Source organism: Salvelinus sp. IW2-2015, linkage group LG4q.1:29 (assembly GCF_002910315.2).
Source record: "Salvelinus sp. IW2-2015 linkage group LG4q.1:29, ASM291031v2, whole genome shotgun sequence".
NCBI lineage: Eukaryota > Metazoa > Chordata > Actinopteri > Salmoniformes > Salmonidae > Salvelinus > Salvelinus sp. IW2-2015.
This window is the reverse complement of record NC_036842.1, coordinates 25513404-25525551: the sequence shown is the minus strand read 5'-3', so window position 1 is coordinate 25525551 and position 12148 is coordinate 25513404. Positions and strand designations below refer to the sequence as shown.

At 46.5% G+C, this 12148-nt stretch overlaps 1 non-coding gene across 1 annotated transcript; it reads left to right on the top strand.

Moving 5' to 3' along the window:
- Positions 1–604: 604 nt before the first annotated feature.
- trnaa-ugc (transfer RNA alanine (anticodon UGC)) lies at positions 605–676 on the top strand. The gene has a single exon. It is a non-coding gene; the product is annotated as a tRNA-Ala (tRNA).
- Positions 677–12148: the final 11472 nt, after the last annotated feature.

The following is a 12148-nucleotide window of genomic DNA, read 5'->3' as shown; positions in this document are numbered from 1 at the left end:
TAATAACTTAATATTATTTGTATTATTTTTCAACATTGTTTGCAAAATGTTATGTGATATGTATTAATGCCAAAATAACATGCAAAACAGGCAACCTGAAGAAAATAAATAAATAAATAACTTTAAAAAACAGGTAACCTGCCCTGATGTATTGGAGCCCAAGATACTGAAATACATGGATATTACAATGCATACACAATAAGACATTCAAGTTGAAAGCACAAGTAAAATTCATGATAACAACATGTACATTAAGGAGACTCAATGTGTTGATTAATGTTCATTTACCACCATCTTTGATGGCTAAAGATCATATCCAAATATAGCCTTTCTTTGGTGATATCAAATCTCTGGTGAAATCAAACGTTGAGGTCGATGTCACGGTTTATACAGTATGTAGTATGGAGATACTGCCATCTTGTGGTAAAGGTGAAGAACAATCTTCCCGGTATTCTCCGTAGGCAATTTAACTATATTCTCTGCGATAACGGAGTATACTTTTTTGTGGAAATGGCAACTGCAAAAACGTTATTTCAATAATACATTCAATTACATTTCCAATGCATTATTTACAAAACCTTATTGTTTCTCTATCTGTACGGAAGGGGATGTAGCTCAGTGGTAGAGCGCATGCTTTGCATGTATGAGGCCCCGGGTTCAATCCCCGGCATCTCCAAAATTTTGAATAACCTATTGTTTGTCCAAATCTCTATGGATTCCACCCGTAGTTTAGTTTAGCTCAGTGTTATTGTCATACAAAATACGTAAGCAGCACGCACTGCTTATTTAATCTCGGACTTGTGTCCGATTGTGACCACTCAGGGCTCCCTCTCTGCATGACTACAGACCACTGAGATTGATGAAAACAATGAGATTTTTGGATCATTTATCTTTCGTCTCTCTGTATTTCATAATGTTCCTTAAATTCGCAAGAGGCTGAATATATATAAAAAGCATCCGCGCGAGCGAATCAGGTCCCCTCTGTCTCTCTATGTGTCGGCCATCTATCTGATGCAGTCTGCTATCTCCTATCAAATTCCATTGAGAGCATACCTCATTGACAGAAAACTTTAATTGTTGCATCTCGTTGTGTTGTTGTCCTCCGGTGGCTAGCTGGCTAGCTAGCTAAAATTGGCCCTTTCCTAAATTAGACATGGATGGAGATAGGGATTTGAACTTGTGATTTTACTTAATTTTCCCTGCTAGCCAATGGGTGATTCTGATCCAGCCATAAATTCATACATTGTTGTGCCCCTGGCCTGAGTGGATGGAAGTTCAATATGTAGCTAGATGTAGAAGGCAAATATTAACTGGCTAACGTTGCCCATGAATGTAAGTTAGGCTACTGAGCAAGCATTTTAGCCAGGTAGAGTAGGGCAACAAAAAATGTAAGCGTATACTCAATGACAGAGTGATAGACCGTTTCGTCAACAGAGAGGATGGCATTCTCTTCAAGTAGGGTGAGTCAACATGTTTTTCTACTTGCACGAATGCGCACGCACACATGAAAAGAGATGGCGCCGGAGGAGATGCCTGTCGTTTACTGTGTGTGTTTTTTCTTGTTATTGTAACTTATTTTGTTCATAATGTACATACCCGTCTCTTATGACCGAAAAGAGCTTCTGGATATCAGGACAGCGATTACCCCCCACATACTGGATGAAGATTTTTTCTATAACGAATCGGACGTGAAGGATTTACTCCAGACCTCGACAAGGGCCAAATCTCCGTCATTTGCATGAAAAAGAGATCGGGGACCTAGGTCGGGGTGCCTTGTAAGGATTTGACAGCGAGTGTGTAATCCGCCTCTACCATCAGTCCTATTAGCCAATGTGCAATCATTGGATAATAAAATGGATGAGCTCTGATCAAGACTATCTTACCAACGGGACATTAAAAACTTTAATATCTTATGTTTCACAGAGTTGTGGCTGAACGACAACATACAGCTGGCTGGGTTTTCGGTGCATTGGCAAGATAGAACAGCTGCTTCTGGTAAGACAAGGGGTGGCGGTCTGTGTCTATTTGTAAATAACAGCTGGTGCACAAAATCTAATATTAAAGAAGTCTCAAGGTTTTGTTCGCCTGAGGTAGAGTATCTCATGATAAGCTGTAGACCATACTATTTACCAAGAGAGTTTTCATATATATTTTACGTAGCTGTCTATTTACCACCACAAACCGATTCTGGCACTAAGACCCTACTCAATGAGCTGTATAAGGCCATAAGCAAACAAGAAAATGCTCATCCAGAGGCGGCGCTCCTAAATGCCGGGGACTTTAATGCAGGGAAACTTAAATCTGTTTCACCTAATTTCTACCAGCATGTTACATGTGCAACCAGAGGAAATAAAACTCTAGACCACCTTTACTCCATACATAGAGACGCGTACAAAGCTCTCCCTCGCCCTCCATATGGCAAATCTGACCATCTGACCATTTACTGAAAAATACTGTCGGCTGCAACTGTGTTAAAACCAGTTAAAACACTGTAAAGTTAGTGTGCATTATATGAAATAAGTGTAAAATTATTTTGATGTGATATGAAAGTAGAGGGATTTATGTTTCTAGAACCATACTGCAATTGAGAATCGATTCAGGTTTAGATGGAGTATTTGGCTGTTTTGGCTTCCAGAGCCAATTCGCCTTTAAACAGAACATTTAATGTCCTTGGACTATAAGGAATAATGATAGGCTCCTTTAGTCCATTATTGGGCTAACACCTGCCTAACACCTACCCTCAAGCAGTGCCCGACAGGCGGGGGGGCGAAGGACACTGTCTACCGTTGTCCTGATTAGTTAGCTACTGTTGTCGCCACCGCCTCTTATTCTTCCTCTGTGTGGTTTATCATCAATTGTCATCCAACATTATGGTGCATTACTGCCACTTACAGTACTGGAGCGCCCACCTCCCGCCTGTGTACTGGAGTTCTAGCTGAAAAATGTACCAATAGAAGTATAAATAGGGGTTCCTGCAGATGACGGATTGCCCACATGTAGGAATGCCTCAAATTGCAGGCCGCAATTGCACCCTTTGTAACGGTTTTCTTCCATAGTTGAAGGAGAGGACCAAAATGCAGCGCGGTTAGTGTTCAACATGTTTAATCTGACAATAAACGGGAACACTATACAAACAAAATAACAAATGTGAAAACCGAGACAGACCTATCTGGTGCAGAACACAAACACAGAGACAGGAAACAATCACCCACAAAATCCCAACACAAAACAAGCCTCCTATATATGATTCTCAATCAGGGACAACGATTACCAGCTGCCTCTGATTGAGAACCATATTAGGCTGGACACAGAAACAGACAAACTAGACACACAACATAGAATTCCCACCCAGCTCACGTCCTGACCAACACTAAACAAGCAAAACACATAATAACTCTGATCAGGACGTTACAGTACCCCCTCCTGAGGTGCGGACTCCGAACGCACCCTACAACTCAAGAGGAGGGTCTGGGTGGGCATCTGTCCTCGGTGGCGGCTCCGGCGCAGGACGAGGACACCACTCCACCACTGTCTTGTCCCCTTAGCGTCCTTTGAGTGGCGACCCTCGCCCACGACCTTGGCCTAAGAATCCTCCCCAAGCCCCCCACATGATTTAGGAGGTAGATCAGGACAGAGAGGTAGCTCAGGACAGAGAGGTAGCTCAGGACAGAGAGGAGCTCAGGACAGAGGGCAATCCGGACAGAGGGGCAGCTCTGGACTGAATGCAGCTCTGGACTGAATGGCAGCTCTGGACTGAATGGCAGCTCCGGACTGAGTGGCAGCTCCGGACTGAGTGGCAGCTCCGACGAGTGGCAGCTCGGACTGAGTGGCAGCTCCGGACTGTAGGGCAGCTCGGCTGTAGGGCAGCTCCGGACTGTAGGGCAGCTCATGACTGGAGGGCAGCTCATGACTGGAGGGCAGCTCATGATTGGAGGGCAGCTCATGACTGGAGGGCATCTCAGGACTGGAGGCAGCTCATGACTGGAGGGCAGCTCATGACTGAGGGCAGCTCAGACTGGAGGGCAGCTCATGACTGGAGGGCAGCTCATGACTGGCTGGCGGCTCTGGCAGCTCCTGACTGGCTGGCGGCTCTGGCAGCTCCTGACTGGCTGGCGGCTCTGGCAGCTCCTGACCGGATGGCTCAGATGGCGCTGGGCAACGGATGGCTCAGACGGCCTGGGCAGACGGATGGCTCAGACGGCGCTGGGCAGAGGATGGCTCAGACGGCGCTGGGCAGACAGATGGCTCAGACGGCGCTGGCAGACAGATGGTCAGACGGCGCTGGGCAGACAGATGGCTCAGACGGCGCTGGGCAGACGAGCAGTGCAGGCAGCTCAGACGGCGCTGGGCAGACGAGCAGTGCAGGCGGCGTTAGGCAGGCAGCAGTACAGACGGTGCTGGGCAGACGAGCAGTGCAGGCGGCGTTGGGCAGACGGCCGACTCTGACCTGCTGAGGCGCACAGTAGGCCTGGTCGTGGTGCCGGAACTGGTGGTACCGGACTGGAGACACGCACCTTAAGGCTAGTGCGGGGAGCAGGAACAGGGCACACTGGTTTCTCAAAGCGCACTATAGGCCTGGTGCGTGGTGCCGGAACTGGTGGTACCGGACTGAGGGCACGCACCTCAGGGCGAGTGCGGGGAGAAGAACAGTGCGTACAGGGCTCTGGAGACGCACAGGAGGCTTGATGCGTGGTGCCGGAACTGGAGCACTGGGCTGGAGACACGCACCACAGGGAGAGTGCGTGGAGGAGGAACAGGGCTCTGGAGACGCACTGGAAGCCTGGTGCGTGGTGTCGGCACTGATGGTACCTGGGGCGGGAAGGTGGCGCCGATATACCGGACCGTGCAGGCGTACTGGCTCCCTTGAGCACTGAGCCTGCCCAACCTTACCTGGTTGAATGCTCCCCGTAGCCCGTCCAGTGCGGGGAGGTGGAATAACCCGCACTGGGCTGTGTAGGCGAACCGGGACACCATTCGTAAGGCTGGTGCCATGTACACCGGCCCGAGGAGGCCAGATATGTTGAGCCGACTTCATGGCACTTGGCTCAATGCTCATTCTAGCCCGCCCATTGCGGGGAGTGGAATAACCCGCACCGGGCTATGCACACGTACAGGAGACACCGTGCGCTCTTCCGCATAACACGGTGTCTGCCTGTACTCCCGCTCTCCACGGTAAGCATGGGAAGTGGGCGCAGGTTTCCTACCTGCCCTCGCCACACACCCTTTATCCCCCCCCCCCCCCCAAGAAATCTTTGGTGAGCCTCTCGGGTTTCCAGCCACTCTGCCTTGCAAGCGCCTCATAATCGCGCCTCTCCGCTTTTGATGCCTCCAGCTCCGCTTTGGGGCGGCGACACTCCTCTGGCTCTGCCCAGGGTCCTTCTCCGTCTAGAATCTCCTCCCATGTCCATTCCTCCTTGTACCACTGCTGCTGTTGCCCGTTTCCACGCTGCTTGGTCCGGGTTTGGTGGGTGATTCTGTAACGGTTTTTCTCCATAGTTGAAGGAGAGGACCAAAATGCAGCGCGGTTAGTGTTCAACATGTTTAATCTGACATAAACGGGAACACTATACAAACAACAAAATAACAAATGTGAAAACCGAGACAGACCTATCTGGTGCAGAACACAAACACAGAGACAGAAAACAATCACCCACAAAATCCCAACACAAAACAAGCCTCCTATATATGATTCTCAATCAGGGACAACGATTACCAGCTGCCTCTGATTGAGAACCATATTAGGCTGACACAGAAACAGACAACTAGACACACAACATAGAATTCCCACCCAGCTCACGTCCTGACCAACACTAAACAAGCAAAACACATAATAACTCTGATCAGGACGTTACACCCTTCTTGAATTTCCTCTCAAAGATACAACAGGACTTAACACAGTGGCATGTATAATGGCCTAAAAGATATGGATAAAAAACTATGAGTGAACAAAAAATGAGTTGCTGGGTTTCAGGAGGATATGGCAGCTTTATTAATCTTTCCACAAAACACAACCAATTTTCATTGCAAAGAGAGGATAGTGTTTTTAGTACATTATTATGATACAGTTATAACAGAGAGAGCAGGATCAGGCATGATCAAATGAGCTTTTAAGAATGGACTATGCAGTAGTACAGCCTAATAATTGTATGGTATAGGGCCTATAGACCATTTCCTACATGAATATGTCACTTTGATTAGTCTTGCCTTCCAGGTCACCTACTTGGTCATTTTGTAAATATATATTATTTTCTGGAAGTACTACATGTACCCATCTCATTGTTTTTAAATGATTAGATATACACAAATAGTTCTTGCACCTCCCATGCGTCATGTCCACAATGATCATGTGAGGTGAAATGTGTATATTTTGGGATGTGAGCACTCAGTTTGTTTGTTTTACCTGACGAAGATTAGTTTCAGATTGAAACGTTGTCAATAAAGAGGTGAATTATTGTTCTATACTAGTATTCTTTATTAGGCCAACACCTATGTTTTTAATCTCTTTGGGCTAGGGGGCAGTATTCGGAAGTTTGGATGACTGACGTGCCCAAAGTTAACTGCCTGTTACTCAGGCCCAGAAGCTAGGATATGCATATAATTGGTAGCATTGGATAGAAAACACGTTGAAGTCTCTAAAAATGTTAAAATAATGTCTGTGAATATAGCAGAACTGATATGGCAGGCAAAAACCCGAGGAGAATCCATCCAGACTTTTTTTTGAGGTCACAGGCCATTTCAATGTTTGTCTATGGAATATTCAAAGGAATTCCTCCCAGATTTCAGTTCCCATGGCTTCCACTAAATGTCAACAGTCTTTAGAAAGGGTTTCAGGCTTGTTTTTTTGAAAATGACCAATTGTTGTAGTTTTTCAAAGTGTCTCTCATTAGGACTCTAGTATTGTGGCGCACGTGAATGAGGGCGCGCACTTCATTATTTATCTCCCGTATTAAACATACTACATTCCGTCTTAAATGTTATCATTTATTTACATATTAGGGTACGTGAGGATTGATTAGAATCGTTGTTTGACTTGTTTGGACGAAGTTTACCGGTAACTTTTGGGATTCCTTTGTCTGCATGTTGAACGAGTGGAACGGTGGATTACTGAATCAAAAGCGCCAACTAAACTGACTTTTTGGGGATATTAAGAAAGACTTTATCGAACGAAACATCTATTTGTTGTGGAGCTGGGACCCTTGGGATTGCAAACAGAGGAAGATCATCAAAGGCAAGTGATTTATTTTATTGCTATTTCTGATTTTGTGACGCCTCTGCTGGTTTGAAAAATGTTTTTAATGCTGGTGTATACGGGGTGCTGTCCTCAGATAATCGCATGGTATGCTTTCGCCATAAAGCATTTTTGAAATCGGACAACACGTTTGGATTAACAAGAAGTTAAGCTTTTAAAGGATGTAAGACACTTATATTTTCATGAATGTTTAATATTACAATTTTTGTATTTTGAATTTCGCACTCTGCAATTTCACCAGATGTTGTCGAGGTGGGATGCTAGCCCAAAGAGGTTTTTAAGGATGTGTGTATGACCACAAACTTTTCTATAGGGCCTATTCCACCTTGCCTCCGAGGCATCCCGGAAGTCCCCGACGGCCCCATTGCCGAGAGAACCCGATGCTATCCCAGGTTCCCCGAGAGTCACTGGAGACGACCGAGTCACAGTTTCCCGAGCCTATGCAACTAGGCAGAGCTGGGTTGTCTCCACCGGAACGACTGTACAGGCTCAACACTAAGAGTTGCCTGTATTGCGGGACTCGTGGACATTTTGTGTCCTCTTGTCCGTTAAAAGACCAGGTTTATCGGTAGGAGCGTGTACTCTGGTGGGGCATATGGAGAACTTTTCTGCTTCCCTTACTCTCACTCCATTTCATGCCATTCTGCTGTGGGGAAACCAGTCGAAATCTCTCCGGGTCCTCATTGACTCTGGGGCCAATGAGAGCTTTTTGGACTCTAACCTGGCTACCGAGCTGGGCATCCCCACTCAGCCACTCTCCATTCCCATGGACGTTAGAGCTCTGGACGGGCGCTCTATAGGCCGGGTCACACACAACACCACTCCAATCAACCTACGTGGGTCAGGGAACCACAGCGAGGCTATCCAGTTCCTGCTCATTAAGTCTCCTCAGATTCCCGTGGTACTGGGATTCTCCTGGCTCCAGCGACACAATCTCCTCATTAACTGATCTACTGGTGCCATCATGGGCTGGAGACCGTTCTGCCACGCTCATTGCCTGAAGTCAGCACAACCTGCCACGGGACTTCTTCCTGGGGGCTCGGAAGTTGCACCGCCCCTATGACTGCGGGATTGACCTTCTCCCTAGCATCACGCCGCCCCAGGGGCATCTGTACTCGCTGTTGAGACCTGAAACCAAGGCTATGGAGGACTACATCGGGGACTCCCCAGCTACTGGATTTATCTATCCCTCTTCCTCTCCCGCTGGCGCAGGTTTCTTCTTCATGGAGAAGAAGGACAAGACCCTACGCCTGTGCATTGACTACCAGGGACTCAATGACCACACTGTAAAGAACCGTTATCCGCTACCACTCATTTCCTCGGCCTTCGAGCCACTCCAGGGGGTGGTTCTCCAAACTGGATCTACGTAACGCCTACCACCTGGTGGGGATACGAGAGGGGGACGCCTTCAACACGGCCAGCGGCCACTACGAATATCTGGTCATGCCTTTGGGCCTCACCAACGCCCCTGCCGTGTTCCAGACTCTGGTGAATGACATTCTCCGCGACATGCTGAACAGGTTCATCTTCGTCTACATTGATGACATCCTCGTTTTCTCCCGCTCCCCCCAAGAACATGTGCTCCATGTCCGGCAGGTTCTCCAGCACCTTCTGGAGAACCAGTTGTTCGTTAAGGCGGAAAAGTGCGAGTTCCATCGCTCCACCATTCCCTTTCTGGGCTACATCATCTCTGCTGGGAGCATCAAGATGGATCCCGAGAAGGTGAGTGGTGGATTGGCCTCAGCCTACATCCAGGGTGCAGCTGCAACGCGTCCTGGGGTTCGCCAACTTTTATCGACGCTTTTTCGGGGGCTACAGTACCCTGGCCTCCCCCCGTCTGCCCTCACCTCTACCAAGGTTCCGTTCACATGGTCCACGGCTACGGACCGAGCGTTCCGGGACCTTAAACACCGCTTCACCATGGCTCTGATCCTGGTTCATCCGAACCCTTCCCGTCAATTCGTGGTGGAGGCCGATGCTTTGGATGTCGGAGTGGGGGCTGTTCTGTCCCAACGTTCTGACCTGGACCTTAAGCTGCATCCCTGCGCCTTCTTCTCCCACTGCCTTACTGCCACGGAGAGGAAATACGAAGTGGGGAATCGGGAGTTTCTCGCGGTGAAGATGGCATTGGAGGAATGGAGGCACTGTTTTTACAACTAATACCAGTTTGCCTGAGGCTGATGCTGTGCAGGTGTTTGTACACATGCATATACACACACTCTCATTCAAATAAACACATACAAGAACACACACATACATGTAATAGTGCCAGACATGCACACAAACATATACAGTTTGCATTGCTGTTATGATTTTAGTTGTCCTTGATGTCCTTTGTTTTAGATGTATTTTTATTTTTTTATGGCGTTGTTGTTTGCTGTTTGCTTCTGTCTTTTCCTTTTTTCTCTTTAGTTCATTCTCTTGGTTGTTGGTGCATTGGGGGGTTCTTGTGGGTGGGGAATGGAATTAATTGTATTTTTTATTTTATTTTATCTTCCTGGAGGGGACTGTGGGAGGGGTCTCGAATAGTTARRGRRMRRSWRWKRGRGARMKRKRGRGRKAKMKWGRRRGRKWSRGRKWSASRKWKWKWGRSMTGGWKKWMSATYRRYYWWMWYKYSMWWRAGCARRGMWTWKRYMYWRGWWSMTWMTRWGYRTSRCWYWRMAKSKKAAWCWGMMTRRWAYRWKGTWRWWRYTKARYGRCWTYAYWKMMAKTWWATTKWRTRKTWCKAWTRWKSRAWARWAWMWTYAMWTAMMWWWRAWRAARTYGTTYTTTGCCCTTGTTTTWRTTWTTTTCCTTCCTTCTCTGTTCTCACAAATGTTTTATCAGCCAGTCCCCAGTGTTACAGAGAAACACAAATTAAAGCTCCCTGCTCGTTTGTCATCCAGTGCAGGAACATTCCCCTTAAATCTGTGTCTGAGATCCTTACTAATTAAGATTGAGTTAGACTGTCTTTTCCCTCCCCTAACTCCTGGAGATCACCACTAGGTAAGTGCTTCCTCTTTCCTAAACAAGCTATTTGTAAGTCAAGGAAAACAAATGTTGGATGTCATTGAAAAACATTTTTCATAATATGTTTTCTGTCAAGTCATTGTGGATCRAAGGCGCAGCATCACAAAGGCGTCTGTGTGAATGAGTTAAACCATGTAATCTGAATTGCCACAGAGCTGGACCATGGAGAAGGTTAGACAGAGGAGCACGTAACTCTCTGATTTGAGCTGGAACAGATGACCATAGAAGGAACATAAGGCCTATCACACAGGGGTAACAGGACACACTTTAACTGGGAGACAAAATAGAGACAAGCAAAATATTCTTTCACTACAAAATAATGAAGAGCACAGTGCTCATCCACTGAAGAATTCCCCAAGAGCATGAAGTCATATAACAGTTTCACTTGAAGGATACAGAAGAAWACAGGTTTTTCAGAAGCTGTCAATGATACCAAAGTCCCTAAAGAAGTGACATAGTTTTAGTTACATTTCTCTGACAGATGAGTCAGCATTCAGATGTTCAGGTACAAATGTGCGTTTTCATGTTCRTGAGGTGTTTTGTGGTGTGTTCTGTGTTGGTATGACAGCTTGTTAAGATGTGCGAGAAGTGTAAAAAAAATACATATTTGAAAAGCCTTCTTTTTCAATGGCATGTTTGTTCCAATGAACAGATTCAAAATCAGGGAAACAACCTTAATGAATGACAACGGCTAATGTCGGAACTGGTCAGTGCACCWTCTAATGATATTAACCAAAGAGTACAGTTTCAATGGGATCAATCATTGCTATAGCTATACATCATATACGATGAAAGACACAGGAGAGGACAAAGCCATGCACTGAACAATCTGTCTGGAACATATGTTTTCATCGTTCTCGTCCTCCACAAAGACGGAGATAAATTTGTTATCCACCCAGGGCAGCTCTTGGCTCTGCAAGGCCAGCACACGGACACACTGCACGTCTTTCCTGAAGTTGAACTTCTTGCCACCGGGCTGCTGCTGCAGCTTGGTCAAGGTGTCACTGCTGCCAGTGGCAGCGTTGGAGACAATGAAGGCGTCGATCTCTAGCTTGGCATTGGACAGGAAAGCACGGATGTTCATCTTGCTCTGGTTGTTGAGGTGGCTGGCAGTGTTGGTGTTCCCCATTCTGCGACTGTTGGTCAGCTGTARAGAGGAGTGATAGGAGCAGTTAGAGTAGGCCAGGGGTGTGTTCATTAATGTGATACGTTTGGAGCGTTCCRGATAGAAATGTAATGAACAGAACTGACACAAATCCCTATTCTACATGATGGACAATTATAATTGTTCTGCACCATACATTTCTATCTGAAGGTGTTGTGAAGTTGCACTCAATTTAACAGGCCCCTGTTGTCGGCTACAGCCTGTAATAGAATTATATATTTTTCATTTTTCTCTCTCTGTCGTATAATATGACAACTTTATATCCTCATGACATGTTAAATGTCAACAGATGCTGTCGTTACACCCACTCAAATGGCCTCTTTACTTAACGGTAGTGGAATCCTCAAAAGTGACTAACCCTCAGCTGACTTGATGTGGACCGTTGGACAATAATTCACTGACTAGCACAGGAAAGATTCAACCATGGGTCACACTTTCCCTGTGTCTGATGAGAGGAACAGTGAGATGAATTGAAAGTCATTTCTTCCTCTCCTCCCGGTCGAAGGACACCCTCCCTCCCGGTCGAGACAAAGGGAGAYCTGYCCTCCATCTGAGAGTTAAATGGTCTCCCACTGAGTCACTCCTCGTCTCTCCTTTCCTTACTTGTCATTATCCTTAGATTTCTAAACTTTTTTGCTCTGTCCTCGTCTCACCTTTGAAAGGGCAAAATGGGAGCATGATGACATTTGATGTTGACAGGAAAAGTCAAAATAGAGAATGTAAG